Here is a 19,829-nt window from a genome sequence, read left to right as displayed (position 1 = left end):
AACATTTGTTGCTTGTGAACAACAACTATAACATTTCTTCAGGATGAAAAAAGGCTAAAAATCTGACCAGATCATATAATTTTCTCAGAAAAATGTACATTATCAAAGATAGTGTGCTGATAGTGTGGATCCTGCTTGGGATTCTCTACCTCCCTCTTTCTCTGCCTTTCTCTCTGTCTCTCTCAAAAATGAATAAATAAACTTTTTTTTTCCCAAAGATACTTCATGGAAGAGGAAGGAAAATGGCCAAGTCTTACAAGATTAAGTCACCCAGGATCTTGGCTATTCTGATGGTATCTGTGCATCATGGCTACAAGCATCACCCATCTTGTTTTGATACATCATGTTTGCATGACCATCCAAGTGGTAAAAACAAAGAAACAAATCAAAACCAAAACACATTAAAAACACATTCTTCACTGGGGCCACAGGCATGAATTATTTTCATTTAGATGATGAATTTCTTCTGCACAAAGTTCATTTGGACATGTGAGTATCTTGTCTAAAACTGAGGTTTTGCTGTGATTTTGAAGGGGTTCATCAGCATTCAGACTTGCAAAATATGTCCACGTGTAAGCAAACATACAAACACCATCTTCTTTTCTTTGTATTTTTGATCAGAGTAATATCAGGGCTGGTATAAATTCAGAGGCCATAGCAAAGACGGTGAAACTAGAACTTTGTCCTTGATTTGCATTAGCTGTGAACCCTGTCTCTTCTTTCTTCATTTGGCTGTGTAGACCGTGTAAGTGCTTCTGAAAGGAAAATTCCAGCAGTAACTGAAAAGCAGCTTCCATATGAAAAACTCTCTGGGAGACAGAATCCTCTCCAGTCTACTGCAAACACAATGAAAAGGGCCTAAATCACCAAGACAATGAGGGGGTTGATTCCACACCATAGGGCACAGTATCCTATGCTTAGAGTAACTGCTGTCCAAAATACTGCTATCAGTATGAGAAGCCTCTAACCTATCTTGAATATCAAACAATCAGTATAGTATGCTTAGAAGTGAATTGTGAAATTTGTAAGATGTAAAGCCTCAGTTTTGATAGCTGGGAATATTCCCGAAGCAACTATGGATTCTCCTAAACCAATACTTTTCAAACTGTACTGTGCATACAAATCACCTGTGATGAAGATTCTGGTGTCTGGAGTGAGACCTGAGATTCTGATTCTCGGCAATGCTGGTACTGTTTGTTCATGGACCCCACTTTGAGAAGCAAAACCTTGGCCCAAAAAAACAGAAAAAACACAAAAAAAACCACATCTCAGCTGACTTTTAGATAGCTCACTGGGAAGTCCACCATGGCTCCTTTAATATTTCAATACTCTACTTCTCCATTATACAGTAAAGAATTGGGGATGAGGTTTTGTAATTCCAAAGAACTTGTACATAGTCTAAGTCATTACAGCTTGCAACAAAACAAGCCCAGCAGAGAGGTCAGTAAAAAAGGTGCTTCAAAAAGTAAAAAACCATCACATTTTGGAAACGTCATCCAAAAAATCTCAGATGGCCTTCATCAGTGCTTCTTGAAATGGTGGATATTTTTGAAGTGGCTTTTTCTCTGTAGTAGGCTGGCATGCCACCCTTTTGATGTTTAATTAACACTGAGTCCTTGACCACTGACTTTTGTAGAAAATCTTCGCTGGATGTTGCATGAAAGAATGTGCTCTTTTGAGACACTGGCAGAAATGTATTAAAGTAAAAGGCACAGCAACAGATGCTATGGTCATGACATTGAAGTACAAGTAAAACAGGTTTGCTGAAGGCACTGATAGTTGTGCCAGCATGTAGGCTACTATGCAGAGGCACCTTCTACGGTAACCATTTACTTTCTGACCATATTCCGCATTAACCACGCCATATGTGACAAGTTCTTCCTGTGGAGCTACTCAGCAGCCCGAATGGCCTGGGCTCCTTGATCAAGTAGGAACAACATAAGATCATGTCTGGTTTCTGGGGACATGACCAGCAAGTGCACAATCAGGAAGTAGCAGCTTCAGGCAGAGTATGTCCTACTGGGAAAGGTCTCATTTGTGATCTCTGCAGTGGTCAGATTTTTATCTGGTTGCAACAAATGCAAGAGGAAAAATGAATATGCATGCTCCTCATCCTATAGAAAAATCTAGATAAACAGGATCATAGTGGGGGACAAAATCCAGGAGCAGCTCAGTAAACTCTGTGGCTCGTCAAACTTTCCACTCTAGTGTACATTCAGAATTTATTCCTTTCTGAAAGTGGTGCCAGCTTCCTCTCTTCAGTTCCAACTTTTGCTTCTTCCAATTACCAGTGACTGTAAAGTCCAGCTTTCCTTCTTGGCCTCTTTGATTCTCCTTTATGCAGCTAAATATTGTTTTAAATTCTTTTTGCATGTATAATACTTTACAGCAAACCCATGGTCATGACATTTTTTTAATGTTTTTTTTTCTACTGTAAAAATAATGGAGATAGGAAACTTAGAAAATGTAGAATTATAGATTCCCCACCCAAAACTGTCCATAATTCTTATCATTCAAAAAGAACCACTAATAACACTTTAATGTAACATTTTATATTTTCCAAATACTTAGCATTTAAAATTAGTTTGTTTTTATGAAAGCAATATCAACACTTGGAAGCCCTTTAAAATAATACAGATGTGTCTGTGTAAGACTCTTAGCCCCTTCTCTCACTTCCTATGCCAAGTCTCACTCCCCAGGCATAATAATTTTCATCAGATAACCATGCCCATCGGATATATTATTTTTGACCATTGAATATTTTTAAGGGAACTTTGTTTGTTCATTTGCTTGTGGTGGTTATTCTTTAACCTCAAAGAATACATTTTACTTCTATTTCTTGACTTACTGATTTTAGGCAGTATTCATCAACTTGTAATAAAAGATGAGGAAATTAGGACATTCCACCTCTGTTCTTCCTGGTTTTTGTTATACTTTTTAAATTGTTGATGCTTGTAATGTTTATATTGTCTCATTGTTTTCATTTTAAAATGTAGCTCTTCTATGCTGTGTTTATAAATTGAGTTTGGAAATGTAAACCCAAGGGAATGAGAGAGAAAGAGAGACACAGGGGCAGTACTTCTTTAATTAGTTATGCTGATGATATCCCCATCCTGAACTGACTTTTGCAAATGTTGCCTCTGAGCTTGGAATTTCTCTGGGCCTCCTGTGGAAACAAGTCCTTTTATCTGTGAAGTTTAGGGTTATAGTGTTTCACTTCTGTATGTATTCCTTTAGTCTGATCCTATTTAGTTTCTATCTTCCAGAATTTTTTCAAACTTTTGGTCAATTGCTATATCCATTTTATGACCCCTCCCTTAATCATATGTTCTTAATCTTTAAAAAAAACTTTTTTTTTTTAAATTTACTTAATGGCTCTCCTATTATTTTACTGAGACTTCGAGAGGCCAGTGTCTAGACAGGTATGTGCAATTCACCACCTAGCAACAATTTCTCCTGTATATCCATTGCTTGGTTTCAGCCATCTTATTATGAGCCTTGATGTCTTGCTGATTGGATTAATTAATTTAGACCTTAATAAAAACAAAGCCATAGGATCACATCAATACTTATTCAGATGCCAGGGACCTGGAGTTCCCTTTTCATCTTTGTGTCTATCTTCTGCTATACTCCCTACATCCTCTCATTGTTTCTTCTGTTAGATCCATTCTTTTTTTTTTTTTTTTTTTTTCCTTAGAGTGAAAGAGAGAGCGAGCTCCAGTGAGGGAGAGGGATGGGGGGGGGTGGGCAGGGAAGATTCTTAAGCAGGCTACACACTCAGCATGGAGCCTGATGTGGAGCTCCAAATCCACAATGCTGGGATCATGACCTGAGCCAAAATCAAGAGTCAGATGCTCATCCGGCTGAGCCACCCAGGTGCCCTTTGCTAGATCCATTCTTGCCCTAACCACCTACTTATGTGGTTCCCATAAACCCACTCTGCAAAAACCAAAGAGAAATTGAGCAGTAATTATGGCCCCCCTCCTACTCAAAATTTCATTCATTAATATTTTTTTAAGTATATTTTTAGTGCCTACTCTGTGCTGGGCCTATTCTAGGTACTAGGCATACAGCAGAGAATGAAACAGATGAACTCCCATCCTTGCAGTGCTTATATTCTGGAAGGCAGGGACATGTTATATCCTGTAGAATTACAGTCATCCACACAAACTGGCAAACACTAGAAGCATAAAACGTGTAATGCTGCCAACTTAATAAACACATCATCAAAACTCCTAGCTGTCTTCTAACAAATTCCTAGGTAGTTAGAATCACTCTGGTCTACAGATCAGTGGACATTTAAGAATGATAATAATAATCACATTTAAAGGAACAGATGTTGGGGCGCCTGGGTGGCTCAGTCGGTTGAGTGCCGACTTCGGCTCAGGTCACGATCTCGCGGTCCGTGAGTTCGAGCCCCGCATCCGGCCCCTGTGCTGACATCTCAGAGCCCGGAGCCTGTTTCAATTCTGTGTCTCCTTCTCTCTGACCCTCCCCCATTCATGCTCTGTCTCTCTCTGTCTCAAAAATAAATAAACATTAAAAAAAAAAATTAAAAAAAATAAAAAATAAAAATAAAGGAACAGATGTTATAATTCAATTCTTAAAATTTTAAAACAATAATGACATCTTATACTAGAGTAATGGTTAAGTAAATTATGACATATCTGTAAAGTGGAAAGATGAGACTATCATAAATGATATTAAAGAAGACTTTAAGATAGATGACCAAATTGTTACTATTAAGCAAATAATCATGATATAAAATTATATATATAGTTTTATGTTAATTGGGCTGTCTCAGCTTAGTGGATTAATAAAAATAGTGTCATTTTTCCCCCCCAATCATTGCTTTCAACTGTGCTGTATTGAATTCCAGATTAACATCCTGGACAAATTCCATAAAATTCTGGTTACTTTCAGGTTTTGAAGTGTAGTCCAGTTTCAAAACTTCAGTCTTAGGGGCATGTGGGTGGCTCAGTCCATTAAGCGCCCAACTCTTGATTTTGGTTCAGGTCATGATTTCACAGTCGTGAGATTGAGCTCCATGTCAGGCTCTTCACTGACAGGACAGAGCCTGCTTAGGATTTTCTCTCTCTCCTCACTCTCTCCTCTCCTCTCCTGTCTCCTCCCCTGCCCCCTCTGCTTGTGCTCTCTCTCTCTCTCCCAAAATAAACTTAAAAAAAAAAAGAAACCTTCGGTCTCATTTCTGATTCAATCTCTTTTCTTTCCCTCCTGTAACAGAAGCTAGAACTCTGGACGTGACGGAAGGAGGGGAGATGATACTACTGGCTCTGGTGGGGGTATGGGGAAGTCATCCACCTTTATATGTGAATGGTCCACAGGTCAAGCTGGGGAGGCATCACTGGCCTCACTCTGGTTCAGCATGTTCGTATCTGAGACCAGTGTCTCAGAAGACAAGATGGTCTCTAAGCACATGAAGTGTACCTCCCTTGGCATAATGCTCAGCTTTACCCAGTTCTTTTCTGCTGTTGTGAGGAAGAGAGGGACAAACTGGACTTCCAGGTTGAGCAGGAGTTCACCCTCTCAGCTTCCTCTCTGGGTTGTATGTTTACCACCCCGTAGCCTCCTAGGGCAACCCTGTGCTCATCTGCCTTCCTCTAAATCTTCACTCCTTTTATGGAATCATGAAACCCAGACATCCGTGCTATGGCCTTTAAGATCATGAAGAACCAGACTGGGGCCAGGAGCCCTCATCTTCTCAGATAAACTGTCTTTAAACCCTATTTGTAGTGGTTTTTCAATTCCCACCTTTAGAAATTTCTAGAGTAGAAATGGACATTACTTTTTTATGGATGCCCCCATGAACAATGGAAAAATCTCCTAAAAATCTCACATGCTTTATTCCAATGGCAGCACAAAGCTACAAAACAGCTACAACAAAGGAGCAGACACAAGTCAGGAATCTAGATGCCAGTCTCTCCTTCTTCAAGGCACCTTATGGGTGTCTATGAATTCTTTTCTGGGAGTTCCTCCCCTAACCCCTACCCACTAGGCCATTTCTTTGGTGAGGTGAAGGTGAAGAGAAGAGTTTTCTAGGGTCGTGGTTGATGGTAGAAAGGCTGGTTATATACTTTTTAATAAGCCCCAGTAGAATGTTTTGAGTCCTAATTATTTATGGCTTTTAAGAGCATGGCCTCAGCTTTAGACAATAGCCACAACTCTAGGGTAACAGGAAAAATCCCATGCAAGATTCCATTTCGCAGAAAGTGGAGAGGGACAATTTCAAATTTAGTAATTTTTTACTTGAATATTTGTATTGTTTAATCTGTGTTAGGTAAAACAAAAATCTTAATTCATTCAACTACTATGATTTTCCTAAATATTGTGGGTTATGTCATACTGTTCGAGTCTACCTGGCTTCTGTTCCCATTTATTAACTTAGTGTTGTAGACTAGACCAAGGCACATGAAATTGCTACGCTGTTCTCCCCACCTTGCTGCCTGATCCAGATACCATGACCTTGACCCCACTTTTGTCCTGTCACTAAGAGCAGGCAATCGGTCACTATCCCTTGATGAGAAGAAATGGAGTTCAGTGATGCCAAATAAGAGAAATGGGACCATGCTTCCGGCTATCTCATTTCTAACCAGAGCCTGCATATCCAGGTGCCTTGGTCTTGTCTCGGGATCCAATATGGTGAATCACAAGGTTATTAATACTCAGTCACAGTCTAGACTTGCCACAGATCCCACTTTCCCTCTTGAGTGTTCAGGAAGGGCGGCTGGTGCATCAGCTTCACTAAACTCTAGTGGCAGAGTGTGATCCATCACTACTTTCTGCCTATGTCAATTCACTAAAATTTCTTTTATCAGCAATAGCAACAATTTTATTTTATTTTATTTATTTAAAAAAAAAATTTTTTTTTTTAACGTTTATTTATTTTTGAGACAGAGAGAGACAGAGCATGAACAGGGGAGGAGCAGAGAGAGAGGGAGACACAGAATCGGAAACAGGCTCCAGGCTCCGAGCCATCAGCCCAGAGCCCGACGCGGGGCTCGAACTCACGGACCGCGAGATCGTGACCTGAGCTGAAGTCGGACGCTCAACCGACTGAGCCACCCAGGCGCCCCAATAGAAACAATTTTAAATTGCAATATTTTTTAAATTGTGGTAAAACACACATATATATGCAAAAAATTTACTGTTTTAACTATTTTTTAAATTTAATTTTGAGAGAGAGAGAGTGTGTGTGTGTGCACTAGTGCACAAGTGGGGGAGAAGGGGCAGAAGGAGAGAGAGAAAGAGAGAGAGAATCTTAGGAATCTGACTTGGGGCTCAATTTCATGACCATGAGATCATGCTGAGCCAAAATTGAGTTGGATGCCCCTGTTTCAACCATCTTTAAGCATACAATTCAGTGGTATTAAGTATATTCAAAGTGTTGTATAACCATCACCATTATCCATTTCCAGAATGTTTTCATCAGCCCAAACAGAATTTCTGTATCCATTAGACAATAACTTCCATTCTGTCCTCTCTCCAGTTCCTAGATACCTCCACTTTCTGTCTCTGGGAGTCTGTGTATCCTTGATATTTTATATAATATTAATGTTTTTCCCAAGGCTTACTCACCTCTGGGTATACTGATCATTGAATGTCCAGACTTTTTGGGGAAATATTTATGTATGTATGTATGTATGTATGTATGTATGTATGTATGTATTTATTTTGAGAGAGAAAGCATGCATGAGGAGGTGGAGAGAGAAAGAGAGAGAGAGAGAGAGAGAGAGAGAGAGAGAGAATTCCAAGCAAGCTCCACGCTGTCAGCACGGTGCCTGATGTGGGACTCTATCTCATGCACGAACCATGAGATCATGACCTGAGCTGACATCAAGAGCCGGATGCTTAACCTCCTGAGCCACTCAAGGACCCCAGAGTGTCCAGATTTTTGAATCAGGAAAGTAAGAGAGGGTACAGCTAACTTAAGAAAAGTTTACAAGTGCATGCCTCCCCCATGCATGAAAGTGAGGCAGGATCCTGGCTGTAACTACAGCACAACTGTAGAGAACTGAGTTTCCTAGAACTGCTGACTTCCTGATTTTTGCTCTTTGTTTGTATTGACTACATCATATTTTTAATATAAAGAAACTATGTCACTGGAAAGTCAGTGTTATTTATAAACAGAAGAAACGATGAGCACTGATAGAATTTAAACACGGTTATTACATTATAGCTAGAAACTATTGCATGCGGTTTGTGTGTAAAAAGCTAGCTCTTGTTTTTTGTAAAAAATACGATTAAGAAGTATTAGCAAGGTACTAAAGACTACCAGCAGACTGAGATTTTTTCCCCTAAGTTAAAAAGATTCAAAGCCATTGATATCAATAGATTATATCAATAGACTACTAAAGTGATTTCAAGGACCACTAGTGTCAAATGGTCAGTATTATGGGCAGCACTACTTTGTGAACATTTTACCCTTTTTGTCATGTTTCCCTAGTGTTATAGGTCCTCCACCCTTACTTAGCCTAATAAAAATTACCTATATGCATGTAGTGAGAAGGAACATCAAATAATATATTTTATAATTTCTTTTCCTCTGGAATCATAGTTCTAAAATTATTTTCCTATTGACTTAATTATCAAGAAAAAAATTTTCAGGTGCTGAGATCAAAGATTATTTGAACTTACCAAGGCATACAAGGTTTAAAAAAAAAAAAAGGAAAGAAAGAAAAAGCATGTTAATTCCTCTTTAATAATTCAAGATTTCAGTGATCTGAAAGTATGGGGGGGGAAATCACCTGAGTAATAAAGCATGCATCATTTGAATGGATTAAAGTTCAAATCACTGCAAAGCGGCTTATTTTTCATCCATCACCATGGATACAAAAGGACAGCTGAAGTGCAGGCATCTGACATCACAAGCATGCCCAAACATGCCCAGGAGGAGAGCTGAGCCAGTGCCACAAAGGACAAGAAAAGCAGTGAAGGGAGGGGAGAAAGAGGCAGAAGGAAAGGGTCATTGTTAAGACGATGAAACAGAAGTTCAGTTGGGAGGATTAAATACAGGGAGGCTCAAGGCCATCTGAGAAGCTTGGAGACCAGCAGTTGTTTATACCGACCTTTTAATACCTTCTTAGCCAGAAATAGAAACAGAGGGGACTGAAAGAGAAGGTATATCAGATAATTCCCTTCTCAAACAGCAGTTTCGATAATTTCTTTTATGTTCTTCTTATGTTTAGCCTTTAATTTAACTAATGTTCTAAAGCTTTGACCTGCCTGGCTCACTTATTATTAAAAATCAATCCCCCAAGTTATTGAAGACTCCAAATAACAGCTTGAAAGACAGTGGAATCAAGTACCCACAGGACAATAGAAAGTGGTAAATATTGAGAAAAATTACTATTTTGGGGTATTAAGTTCTTTTTCGTAAGAAAGAAATAAGTTTTACTTTATTTTAATTTTTTTATTAACTTAAAATTGTGTTTCCTATCAAAAGGCAGTCCATCTATTCTCTGCTGAATAGCAGGTAAGGACCTGAACTCAGGAATACTGGATTCTGAGGTGTGCTGGTAAAAGGTTTGTTTAAACAACCAGTTCTCTGGGGAAAGCCCGGATTTGTAGCACTTGCTGACTTCTGTGGTGTAAATATTTTCACCATGGCTGATTTCCAGCTACCAACATGGTGTCAACTGGCTTGCAAAATTTCTAAAGATGTAACAATTGGGTCTTATGACTGAGTGCCAGCTAGCTCTAGCATACCAGGGACTGGGTTCTGTACCAGCTCTGACGCCAGCTTGTGGTGAGATTTTGAGCACCTCACTGGGCCTTGGCTTCCTCACCAGATGAAGGGGTTGGAACTGGGTTAAAACTCTAATTGTTAACATTCTGCATCAGTTTGCCCTGTGGTTTGAGAGAGGATTCCAGGGGCTGCTTTTGGAAGGGGGTGTTTGAGAGATGCTGAACTGTTAGGGTTCTATCTCCTCACATCCACTTCAACTTTGCAGGCCCATTCTGACTCTTTCACAGAGTATTTTAGATTTCTATGTAAGGTACGTACTATTTGAAGAGAAGCTTTTATTACTAAGGGAAAAAAATCAGAAAGCCATTTGAATAATTGATCTCAAAGACCCCCTTCCATTTATGAAAATCGATGATACTATGAAACTTAAAATGTGAGTCAAACACCAAGATAATGATGTCTGTGGATAGTACTGGACTTTTCTCTTTCTTGGTTAAATCTTGACCTAATACTGGTTGAAAGAGTCAACAATGCCTGAGTGGAATTATATCCGTGGAATCATAAGTTTTTTTTTTTTTTTAATAAGGAGGATCTTAGAGATGACTTCCTCCAAGTGTTTTCAAATATGCCCGAAGGGTTCATCAGAGCCCCCTCAAAAAACCCCTCTGTGTATCTGCATGAGTGTGCATGAACACATTAAACATACTGTAACCTACTTGTGGCCCCTCCCCTTCCCACTGCCATGCCCCCTTCAACAGAGAAGCGGCCCATATGCTTCCTGTTTTTGAAATGTTGGGCTTCCATACAAGATGTCTTTTGAGGACATCCTCCTGGGGGGAGGAGGAAGAAGTAAAGACAACTGATTAATGCCAGTTGCTTTGTTTAACAGGCCAGAAACCAAGCTTTAAAGAAAAGGAATACCTTGTCACTATCCCACAACCAGTAACAGGCAGAGTCATGTCTAGAATTCAGGTCTCTAGGTTTCCAGACCAATATTTCCCTTTTCAGAAGCTGGCTACCTGGCAACGGTACTTCCCATTATATGTCTCTGTGTAAATAATCTAATCCTATGTTGTCCCAATAGGGTAGTCACAACCCACATGTGACTATTGAGTACATGAAGTGTGGCTAGTCTGAATTGAGATGTGTTCTAATGGTAAAATACACACTGTCAAATTCTTAGTAATAAACAATAGTGTGAAATAGTTCATTGATAATTTAAAAATAGATTACATGTTGAAATGATAATACTTTAGATATGTTAAATAAAATATATGATAAATTTCATTTTTTAAAACTTATAACGTGACTACTAGACAATTTAAAAATAAATATGTGGCTTGTGTTATGTTTCTATCAGACAAATCTGATTTAACCTAGGGTCAAATTTCCACACCTATTAAAAGTAGAAAATATCTGCCCTTCTAATTTCTCAGGGTTGTTTTAAAATCCAATGAAGTAATCTTTGTGAAAGTGCTCTGCAAAATGCTACTCAAATATAAGATCATACTTTGAGGCATTTTAATCTTTCTTGGCCACCTATTGTGTTAATGTTTCCCTGGAAGGCAGTAAAAATTTTGTGGACTTTTTTCTTTGCTGTTGTTTATATGTTTTGGGGGGGTGGAGGTGGGGGAGGAGGTAGATAATATTATAGGTTACAAATGTTATAATGAACACATTAATTTTTTTTTAACGTTTATTTATTTTTGAGACAGAGAGAGACACAGCATGAACGGGGGAGGGGCAGAGAGAGAGGGAAACAGAATCGGAAGCAGGCTCCAGGCTCTGAGCCATCAGCCCAGAGCCGGACGCGGGGCTCAAACTCGCGGACCGCGAGATTGTGACCTGAGCCGAAGTCGGACGTTTAACCGACTGAGCCACCCAGGTGCCCCTATAATGAACACATTAATTCTGTCTTATTTATATTCTGCGTGTGTGCTGAGCCCATCTACTCATTAGCCTCAGCGTAGAGCCATATAGATTGTAGATGCTTCTTACATGCAGTGAGAATCTCAGTTTGAGTGACAGACCTCAGAACCCTCCTGAGAAAGAACTTTTCCAAAGGGAAGAGTCAAGCATGGCTAACCTGATCAAGAGCTGTCAAAGAAGGTAGTGTCTGACTATAGCACAGTGACCTGTTCAAATCTATACCAGGCCAGCTCCCTACTGTGTTTGTGCCATAATGCAGGAGATATGAAAACACTTCCACTAACTTATATAAAACATCTGGACATAACAAATGTCACAGTTCAGAATGCTATAACAAAAGTACCATAGCATAGCCTGGGTGGGTTAAACAACAGAAATTTATTTCTCACAGTTTGGGAGACTAGAAAGTCCAAGATCAAGTTGTCAGCAGATCTGGTGTCTGGTGAGGACCCAATTCCTGGTTTGCAGACGGCTGACTCATTGTATCCTCACATGTCATTTATAAGAATAAAGGATACTAATCCCATTCATAAGGGCCTCATCCTCATGATGTAATTATCACCCAAAGACCCCCATCTCCTAATATCTCACATTGGGGGTTTGATTTCAACAAACACACTTGGGGGGGGCACAAACATTTAGTTTATAACAGCAAGTAACACCTCACTAGGATCCATCTAGCACACAGGGAAGGGGGCATTTCACTTTCACCTCTAAAGCTTGGTTCTAGAACTCTAGATCAGTCACGATACTGTCAGGAAACCACACTAGATTTGTTTATTTGTATTTATTTATTTTAAATATTTATTTTTTTTGAGAGAGAGAACAGGTGTGTGTGTTCACGGGAAGGTGCAGACAGAGAGGGGGACAGAGGATCCGAAACCACACTAGGTTTCTTTGTTTATTTTATTTTATTTTATTTTATTTTATTTTATTTTATTTTATTTATTTTATTATTTTATTTATTTTATTTTATTTTTTAAATTTTAATTTAATTTTTTATTTTTTTAAATTTACATCCAAATTAGTTAGCATATAGTGTAACAATGAGTTCAGGAGTAGATTCCTTAGTGCCCTTACCCATTTAGCCCATCCCCCTCCCACAACCCCTCTAGTAACCCTCAGTTTGTTCTCCATATTTATGAGTCTTTTCTGTTTTGTCCCTCTCCCTGTTTTTATATTATTTTTGTTTCCCTTCCCTTATGTTCCTCTGTTTTGTCTCTTAATGTCCTCATATGAGTGCAATCATATGATATTTGTCTTTCTCTGACTAATTTCACTTAGCATAATACCTTCCAGTTCCATATATGTAGTTGTAAATGGCAAGATTTCATTCTTCTTGATTGCCAACTAATACTCCATTTTATATATATATACCACATCTTCTTTATCCATTCATCCATCAATGGACATTAGGGCTCTTTCCATACTTGGCTATTGTCGATAGCACTGCTATAAACATTGGGGTCCATGTGTCCCTTCAAAACAGCACACCTGTATCCTATCCTTTGGGCAAATACCTACTAGTGCAATTGCTGGGTCGTAGGGTAGTTCTAATTTTATTTTTTTGAGGAAATTCCATACTGTTTTCCAGAGTGGCTGCAGCAGCTTGCATTCCCACCAACAATGCAAAACAGATGCTCTTTCTCTGCATCCTCGCCAACATCTGTTGTTGCCTGAGTTGTTAATGTTAGCCATTGTGACAGGTGTCAGGTGGTATCTCATTGTGGTTTTGATTTATATTTTCCTGATGATGAGTGAAGTTGAGCATTGTTTCATGTGTCAGTTGGCCATCTGGATGTCTTCTTTGGAGAAATGTCTATTCATGTCTTTTGCCCATTTCTTTCCTGGATTGTTTTCTGGGTGTTGAGTTGGATAAGTTCTTTATAGATTTTGGATACTAACACTTTATCTGATATGTCATTTGCAAATATCTTCTCCCATTCCATCGGTTGCCATTTAGTTTTGGTGATTGTTTCCTTCACAGTGCAGAAGACTTTTATTTTGATGAGGTCCCTATAGTTCATTTTCACTTTGTTTCCCTTGTTTCTGGAAACGTGTTGAGTAAGAAGTTGCTGCAGACAAGATCAAAGAGGTTTTTGCCTGCTTTCTCCTCAAGGATTTTGATGGCTTTCTGTCTTACATTGAGGCCTTTCATCCATTTTGAGTTTTTGTGTATGGTGTAAGAAAGTGGTCCAGGTTCATTCTTCTGTATGTTGCTGTCCAGTTTTCCCAGTACCACTTGCTGAAGAGACTGTCTTTATCCCATTGGATATTCTTTCCTGTTTTGTCAAAGATTAGTTGGCCATATGTTTCTGGGTTCTCTATTCTGTTCCATTGATCTGAGTGTCTGTTCTTGTGCCCGTACCATGTCGTCTTGATGATTACAGCTTTGTAGTTCAGCTTGAAGTCTGGGATTGTGATACCTCCTGCTTTGGTTTTCTTTTTCAAGATTGGTTTGGCTATTCGGGGTCTTTTCTAGTTCCATACAAATTTTAGGAGTATTTGTTATAGCTCTGTGAAGAATGCTTGTGTTATTTTGATAGGGATTGCATTAAATATGTAGATTGATTTGGGTAGTATCGACATTTTAACAATATTTGTTCCTCCTATCTAGGAACATGGAATCTTTTTTGATTTTTTTGTGTCTTCTTCAATTTCTTTCATAAGCTTTCTATAGTTTTCAGTGTATAGATTTTTCGCCTCTTTGGTTAGATTTATTCCTAGGTATTTTATGGTTTTTGCTGCAACTGTAAATGAGATCGATTCCTTGATTTCTCTTTCTTTTGCTTCATTGTTGGTGTATAAAAATGCAACTGATTTCTGTGTGTTGATTTTATATCCTGCAACTTTGCTGAATTCATGAATCAATTCTAGCAGTTTTTTTGTGGAATCTTTTGGGTTTTCCATATAGAGTATCATGTCATCTGCAAAGAGTAAAAGTTTGACCTCCTCCTGGCCTATTTGGATGCCTTTTATTTCTATGTGTTGTCTGATTGCAGAGGCTAAGGCTTCCAATACTATGTTGAATAACAGTGGCAAGAATGGACATCCCTGTCTTGTTCCTGACCTTAGGGGGAAAGTTGTCAGTTTTTCCCCATTGAGGATGATATTAGTGTTGGGTAGTTCATGTATGGCTTTTATGATCTCAAGGTATGTTCCTTCTATCCCTACTTTCTTGAGGGTTTTTATCAAGAAAGGATGCTGTATTCTGTCAAATGCTTTCTCTGCATCTATTGAGAGGATCATATGGTTCTTGTCCTTTCTTTTATTGATGTGATGAATCATTTTGTGTTGTGGATATTGAACCAGCCCTTCATCCCAGGTATAAATCCGACTTGGTCGTGGCGAATAATTTTTTTAATGTATTGTTGGATCCAGTTGGCTAATATTTTGTTGAGGAATTTTGCATCCATGTTCATCAGGGAAATTGGTCTATAGTTCTCCTTTTTAGTGTGGTCTCTGTCTGGTTTTGGAATCAAGGTAATGCTGGCTTCATAGAAAGAGTTTAGAAGTTTTCCTTCCATTTTTATTTTTTGGAAAAGCCTCAAAAGAATAGCTGTTAACTCTTCCTTAAATGTTTGGTAGAATTCCCCTGGAAAACCATCTGGCCCTGGACTCTTGTTTTTTGGCAGAGTTTTGATTACTAATTTGATTTTCTTACTGGTTATGGGTCTGTTCAAATTTTCTATTTCTTCCTGTTTCAGTTTTGGTAGTGTATATATTTCTAGGAATTTGTCCATTTCTTCCAGATTGCCCATTTTATTGGCAGATAATTGCTTATAATATTCTCTTATTATTGTTTTTATTTCTGTTGTGTTGGTTGTGATCTCTCCTCTTTCATTCTTGATTTTATTTATTTGAGTCCTTTCCTTTTTCTTCTTGATCAAACTTGCTAGTGGTTTATCAATTTTGTTAATTCTTTCAAAGAACCAGCTTCTGGTTTCATTGATCTGTTCTACTGTTTTGTTTGTTTTTCTGTTTATTTCGATAGCATTAATTTCTGCTCTAATCTTTATTATTTCCTGCCTTCTGCTGGTTTTGGGTTTTATTTGCTGTTCTTTTTCCAGTTCCTTAAGGCGTAAGGTTAGGTTGTGTATCTGAGATCTTTCTTCCTTCTTTAGGAAAGCCTGGATTGCTATATAATTTCTTCTTATGACTGCCTTTGCTGTGTCCCAGAGGTGTTGGGTTGTGGTGTTATCATTTTCATTGGTTTCCATATACTTTTTAGTTTCCTCTTTTACTTCTTGGTTGGCCCATTCATTCTTTAGTAGGATGTTCTTCAGTCTCCAAGTATCTGTTACCTTTCCAAATTTTTTCTTGTGGTTGATTTCGAGTTTCATAGCGTTATGGTCTGAAAATATGCACAGTATGATTTTGATCTTTTTGTACTTGCTTAGGGCTGATTTGTGTCCCAGTATATGGTCTATTCTGGAGAATGTTCCATGTGCACTGGAGAAGAATGTGTATTGGTCTGCTTTAGGATGAATTGTTCTGATATATCTGTTAAGTCTGTCTGGTCCAGTGTGTCATTCAAAGCCATTGCTTCCTTGTTGATTTTTTGATTAGATGATCTGTCCATTGTTGTGAGTGGGGTGTTCAAGTCTCGTACTATTATGGTATTACTGTGAATGAGTTTCTTTATGTTTGCAATTAATTCATTTATATATTTGGGTGCTCTCACATTTGGTGCATAAATGTTTATAATTGTTAGGTCTTCTTGGTGGATAGACCCCTTGATTATGGTATAATGCCCTTCTGCATCTCTTGATACAGTCTTTATTTTAAAGTCTAGATTGTTTGATATAAGTATGGCTACTTTGGCTTTCTTTTGTCATGATAGTTGGTTCTCCATCCCCTTATTTTCAATCTGAAGGTGTCTTTAGGTCTAAAGTGGGTCTTTGTAAACAGCATATAGATGGGTCTTGTTTTCTTATCCATTCTGTTACCCTATGTCTTTTGATTGGAGCATTGAGTCCATTGACATTTAGACTGAGTACTGAAAGATATGAATTTATTGCCATTATGATGCTTGTAGAGTTGGAGTTTCTGGTGGTGTTCTCCAGTGCTTTCTAATCTTTGTTGGTTTTGGTATGTATGTATGTATGTATGTATGTATTTATATTTTCATCTTTTCTCCCCTCAATAAGTCCCCCTTAAAATTTCTTGCAGGGCTGGTTTAGTGGTCACAAACTCCTTTAATTGTTTGTCTGGGAAACTTTTTATCTCTCCTTCTATTTTGAATGACAGACTGGCTAGATAAAGAATTCTTGCCTGCATATTTTTCTGATTCAGCACACTGAATATATCCTGCCACTCCTTTCTGGCCTGCCAAGTTTCTGTGGATAGGTCTGCTGCAAACCTGATCTGTCTTCCCTGGTAGGTTAGGGACTTTTTTCCCTTGCTGCTTTGATGATTCTCTCCTTGCCTGAGTATTTTGTGAATTTGACTATGATATGCCTTGTTGATGGTTGGTTTTTGTTGAATCTAATGGGGGTCCTCTGTGCTTCCTGGATTTTGATATCTGTGTCTTTCCCCAGGTTAGGAAAGTTTTCTGCTATGATTTGCTCACATAACCCTTCTACCCCTATTTCTCTCTCTTCTTCTTCTGAGACCCCTATGATTCTGATGTTGTTCCTTTTCAATGAGTCACTGATTTCTCTAATTCTTAAATCGTGCTCTTTTGCCTTAATCTCCCTTTTTTTCTGCTTCATTATTCTCCGTAAGTTTGTCCTCTATATTCCTGATTCTCTGTTCTGTCTCATCCATTTTTGCTGCTGCTGTATCCATCTGTGATGGCAGCCCAGTTAGAGCAATTTTTATTTCATCCTGACTAGTTTTTACTTCTTTTATCTTCGCAGAAATGGATTCTAATCTATTTTCGACTCCAGCTAGTATTCTTATCGTGATTCTAAATTCTGGTTTAGACATCTTGCTTGTATCTGTGTTGGTTAAATCCCTGGCTGTCGTTTCTTTGTGCCCTTTATTTTGGGGTTAGTTCCTTCATTTTGTCATTTTGAAGGGAGAAAAGGAATTAATGAGGTGGAAAAATTAAAATTAAAAAAAATTTAAAAATATTAAAATTAAAAATTAACACACACACACACACACACACACACACACACACATCTAATAAATGATGCTAGATCCTAGGTGTGTTTTGGTCTGGGTATTGAAAGTGGTTTATAGATTGGAGAAAAAAAGGGGGGAAAAAAGGAAATTGTTTGAGAATTTGAAAAAATGAATACACTGAAGTAGACTAAAATGAAATGATGGAAGTAAAACAGAATTTGAAAAAAAATTTACACAAAAATAAAGAATATAGTGCTCGCTTCGGCAGCACATATACTAAAAATAAAGAATATAGTAGAAAAAAATTAAAGAAAAATAATTTTAATAAAAATTAAAAATAAAAATGAATTTTTTCTCTTTCTGTCTTCAAGAAAAAGAAATGAAAAAGAGAAAAAAGAAAAAAAATGAAATTGTTTGAAAATTTGAAAATGTGAATACACTGAAGTTGACCAAAATAAAATGATGGAAGTAAAATAGAATTTGAAAAAATTTACACAAAAATAAAAAATGTAGTAAAAAAATTAAACAAAAATATTTTTAATAAAAATTGAAAATAAAAATGAATTTTTTTTTCTCTTTCTGTATTCAAGGAAAAGAAGTGAAAAAGAGAAAAAAAAAGAAAGAAAATTGAATAGATGGACCTGCTAACAGATTGAAATAAGACTGAAAGTACTTCGTTTTCCCCTAGAAGTCAGTCTATGTAGTTCTTTATAGTCCATAAATTAAGCAGGTGGTGAGACTTGTGTTCTTGAAGAGTGAGGTCAGCCCAGTTGGGTGGGGCTTAGTGTAACAGCTCCATTCTCCACTAGATGGCACTGCTAGCCTACCGGGGTGGATTGTTGTGGCACTTGTAGGTGCGTATGCGCATGTGAGGGAGTGGTGTCACCCACTTACCCAGTGTCTAGTATCAGAACTGTGTTCTCCTTGATCAGCAATCACAGACTGGTCCTCTCTCTTCAGCTTTTGTCCTCTGCCCACTTCTTCACTGTGACCAAGCCCCAGGCAGTACCTCTCTCCAGAGTTTTGTCTCAGATGCAGGTGTTTCCCCCAGCCCCTTCTGAAGGACTGCAGCTTTGACCCGTTCTGCCCCTCTGTGGGAGGGTCTCACCTGGGCTGCACCCAGGAATGCTTGCTGGACCCTGCTGCTGCCAGTGCCCTGAGACTGCAGCCAGGTGCCAGCCTGCCCCAGAAAAAGTTTGCCAGATAGTGTAGCAGCAGCTTTTCAGGGATTATGGAAAATTAAAACACACATCTGGCACCAGGCTTCACCCTTAATGACCTTATTCTAGTACCAGCAAATGTGGCAGTTCTCTGGGGTTTGCTGGGACTAGGTGGCCTCAACAGTCTCTACCAAATGCCCTTCCAGCAGTGGAACTGCTTTTCCCTGTGTGGCCCGAGAACCTCCCGGACCCCACTCTGCTCCTGGGGAGTCTCCCTTCCTGCCAGAGCACCACCAGGTATCGAGCTGCAGAGTTGCAGACTCTGTGCTCTCCTTGTTTACAGTCTTAATAGAATTTAAACCCTTTATCCTTTCTTTCTCCCTTTTTAGTTTAGTCTCTGTCTGTTTCCAATTTTCCACTTTCTCTCCAGCTGCTTTTCAGGAGGGGGGCTTTTCCCATATTCTCCCCCCAGTCTCCGTCCTCTCTCCACAAAAGCACCTCCCTTCCCGCTGTGGCTTCTTGCTCCCCACGTTCACCTTTCTACGCCGTGTACCTGCTGAATTCTGTGGTTCAGGTTGTGCAGATTGTTGTGTTAATCCTCCAATCAGTTTTCTAGGTGTGCAGGATGGTTGTGTTGGTCTGGCTGTATTTCATGGACGTGAGACACACAAAAAACTTCCATGCTGTTCTGCCATCTTGGCTTCCCCCTCTTGTTTATTTTAAATGTTTATTTAGTTTTGGGAGAGAGAGAGAGAGAGAGAGAGAGAGAGAGAGAGAGAGAGAGAGAGAGAGCGCATGAATGCGTGCACTAGCAGAGAAGGTGCAGAGAGAAGGGGACAGAGCATCCAAAGCAGGCTCTGCGCTTACAGCAGTGAGCCTGATGCAGGGCTCACAGAAAATTGGTATAAAGGTGTTGAAAGGCTAAAAGATCACAAAGAGAACACTGAGGTAAACCAGATATT

General features: G+C 38.8%; 1 protein-coding gene across 4 annotated transcripts in view; it reads left to right on the top strand.

Annotated features, from left to right (window-relative positions):
* The window catches only part of LCA5 (lebercilin LCA5), a 145,125-nt gene that overhangs the window by 40,967 nt on the left and 84,329 nt on the right, over positions 1-19,829 (top strand). Inside the window, exon 1 of one of the 4 annotated variants that reach the window (XM_058734534.1) lies at positions 8,894-9,346. The exons of the other annotated variants lie outside the window; for them this stretch is intronic. The gene's annotated coding sequence lies outside the window, so the exon portion shown is untranslated. Of the gene's footprint in view, positions 1-8,893; positions 9,347-19,829 lie in introns of those variants that run through there. 4 annotated transcript variants of the gene reach the window in all.

This window comes from Neofelis nebulosa, chromosome 6, assembly GCF_028018385.1.
Source record: "Neofelis nebulosa isolate mNeoNeb1 chromosome 6, mNeoNeb1.pri, whole genome shotgun sequence".
In the NCBI taxonomy this organism is placed as follows: Eukaryota; Metazoa; Chordata; class Mammalia; order Carnivora; family Felidae; genus Neofelis; species Neofelis nebulosa.
Note: the sequence above shows the minus strand (reverse complement) of the source record. Positions and strands in the feature narration are given on the sequence as shown.